We start from the raw sequence: 3279 nt of genomic DNA, 5'->3' as shown, positions 1-3279 counted from the left end.
CTTGTGGCACCAGAGAAAACCCACTCTCCACAATCTGTGCTGAGGGGGTGACGCATGGTTTAAATGCAGCCTCTTGAGAATTTCTTAACAAAAAAAAAAGATTTTTTTTCTTCTGAAAAGTGCCAAGCTATTTGTAGCCCAACTGGTTGAACAGATTTTCTCTGGTATAGTTTTTTTTTTCACTCATTAAGTCTTTTTTCCTTATGAATTAAAAAAAAAACCAGCATCCCCCCCCCAACACACACACACACATACACACAGGAGTAGTAGTTTATTTACAGTTCTCTCTACTACAATCAGCACTTGCTTTTTGTGATGTTACCTAAAGCAAAGTAAACACCCCAATTTGGGAAGCTGTTTTTCCTTCAAGCCACAACATCCTGAAGAGGTGGTGTGGCATACCCAGGTAGCTGCCTTGAGGCTCCTTTAGCCCCATCATCAGACCGGGGCCTGAGGTGTTGTGTTTTTCAATGGCCCTGAGCCTTCTAAGGGTTTCCCTGGGGCTTTTAGTCCCTGGCTGCTATGACCAGAGCTAAGAATTTGTAACACTGACCCTGCTCTGCTGGCTGAACTGGAAATGTATCCTATGACCCTACTTACAGAAATGTCACCTGTGAATACTTTACCTGTTGAGCCATGGGTACTGCCAGGCCATGGCGCCTCCATGCGCCTGTGGAGGGATTCAAGGCTTCTCCTCATTGGCTGGGTGGGGAGGGGAGGAGAGGGGGAGTAGGGATGAGGGATTGAGAACCACATCAAGAGAGCAGAGCCGACTCCAGGCTGAAAACAGTGTCTGGCATTTGGGATGTATGCTGATTGTGCTCCTCTAAACAGCTTCTCCCACTCCATTAAATGCGTTAGCTCAACTACATTTCTGTCATATTTGAAATACATTTACCTTTATGTAGGAAAAAAAATGTTGAGCATTGGTGGCTCATGCTTGTAATCTTATCTACTTTTCAGAAGGCTGAGATCTGAGGATCATGGTTCAAAGCCAACCCCAAGCAGAAATGTCAGTGAGACTCTCATCTCCAACTAACCAGCACAAAGCCAGAAGTGGAGGTGTGGCTTCAGTGGCAGAGTATTACTTTAAGTGAACAAGCCAAGCAAAAGCAAGAGGTCCTGAATTTAAGCCCCAATACTGGAATAAACACAAACTGGAGGATCAGCTCAAGTAGGAAAGTCTTCGAGACTCCATCTCCAATTAATGCAAAATAGCAGACTGGAGGCATGACTCAAGAGGCAGAGCATCAGCCATGAACAAAAAAGCTGAGAGATAGTGCAAGGCCTTGAGTTCAAGCCCTGGTACACACACACACACACACACACACACACACACACCGGTACTCTTGTACATGTGCCCCCTCATACTGTGTACACAAGCTATGTCCTTTACATGCTCCCTCAAGGCCAAGTTCAACTTCCTTGACTCAGGGCTGTGTGTTTCTGCTTTCCAGAGTGTCAAGATTCCTTTCTTTCCAGCTTTGTCTCTATCAGCAGAGGGTCAGTACTAGGAGTCATATGTAGCCCAGCTAGGTGTCCCTGTGTGACCATGCACTGACCCTATGAGCCATTTTGCAGAGCTCCAGGCCTTCTGATATGGAATTTTTCTCCAGTCCACTCTGGCCTGATAAGTCGCTCAGATCACCAGCCTGGCACTTCCCTGCCAGTCCCTGTCTTAATGGCCCACATTCCTTTATCAGAATTTCAAACAACCCCATAACTCATCAGCAAAAAGCAGTGACAAAGCCAGGCATAAACAGATGTGCAACTGTTTATTCTGGGCTTTCATTATTCTGGATTGTGTAAATAGTTTTATGTTTCACTATAAGAATATTAAATGTGAGTGATTATGGTGTATAAACCCAGGTTCCAAAGAGGTATCATACCATATAGCACATATACCAAAAAGTCTCCATTCCAAGCATATCTGGCTTTGGGGAAGGGGCTGGGACAGTAGGATGTCCCCATGCTGGTCACAGTCCTGGACCTGGAGGAGGTTTGTAGTGGAGAGGGGGAGGTAGGCAAAGAACTGTGGAGAAGAGAAGCTGCTTATGTGACCTCTTGGTTTACCAAGCAGACAACTCTGTGTAAAGGACTGTCTGACTTTGCTCAGGGAACCCACAGGTCAGTGTGGGGACCAAGGGGTACCTAAGGGCAGAGGTGGGCTTTCTGGCTGTGGAGAGTACTGCCTGGACTAGGCAAAGAAGGCCATATCCTTCTAAGGGTCCTGAGCCTGGAGAGAGGCAGTACCCTAGCCAGTCTACCTTCTTCCTTCCTTCCTTCCTTCTTTCCCTTCTTCCCCTTCTTCCTCCCCACCCCCTCTCTTTCTTTCTCCTTCTGTGCCAGTACTGGGGGTTGAACTCATATTCTGGGCCCTATTCCTTAGATTTTTCTGTTCAAGGCTAGCTCTCTACCACTTGAGCTATAGGTCTATTAGGGGTGGGGGCTTGCAGAGCAGGGGGAGGTTAATTGGAGATAAGAATCATATGGACTTTCCTACCTGAGCTGGTTTGGAACTATGATCCTCACATATCAGCTTCCTGAGTAGCTAGAATGACAGGCATGAGCCCCGCATAACTGGCTCCCATAGTCCTTTCATGAAGGAAGGACTTCTGGGACCCTCTGGGCAAGGCCAAAGGTTGCTGGCAATAATGATTACACAGGAAGGAGATTATAGTTACTTGTGTCAAGTGCCACTAACCCAGTGAAGGTCTGGGGCCTCACCTTCCCCATCTACAAATAGAGCACATGCAAGTCCTGGCCTTTGCCTTGCCCTGAAAACCTTTCTCCCCAGGGCTGGCAGCAGGTCAGACTGGAGCACACCCCCACAGCTTGTGAGTATGCAGAGCTGGGGTCGAGTGGGCAAGGCAGGCTTCAGGCATGCCCCAAATGTCCAAGAAAAGAGAGGCTGGACAACTGCCCACTGACATGCGCTTTGTAGCTGGGGTGAGGGGCTGTGTGCAGGGGACCAGAGGGAGGGTGTTCATTAACCCCAGCGGGGTGATGCCAAGCCCAGGGACAGGCTTAACAGAATGGCCACAGGGATAGATGACCAGAGTCCCAAGAATGGCCTGGGATCTCTGCAAGAGCAGCCAGAGCCCAGAGCCCAGGCCTGGGCTGGATGACAAGGGCAACAGAGCACTGGGATGGGCCGAGCAAGGCAGGGGGACAGTCTCCCCAGCTTAACCCTGCACAACCCACCAGCCTAGGGGCCACTGTGGGGGGGGAGGACGCGCTTAGTCCCCGCCCCCACCGCCCGCGCCTGGTCGCGCGTGG

This window comes from Dipodomys ordii, unplaced genomic scaffold (genome assembly GCF_000151885.1).
Source record: "Dipodomys ordii isolate 6190 unplaced genomic scaffold, Dord_2.0 Scaffold141, whole genome shotgun sequence".
NCBI lineage: Eukaryota > Metazoa > Chordata > Mammalia > Rodentia > Heteromyidae > Dipodomys > Dipodomys ordii.
This window is presented reverse-complemented; position numbering follows the sequence as displayed.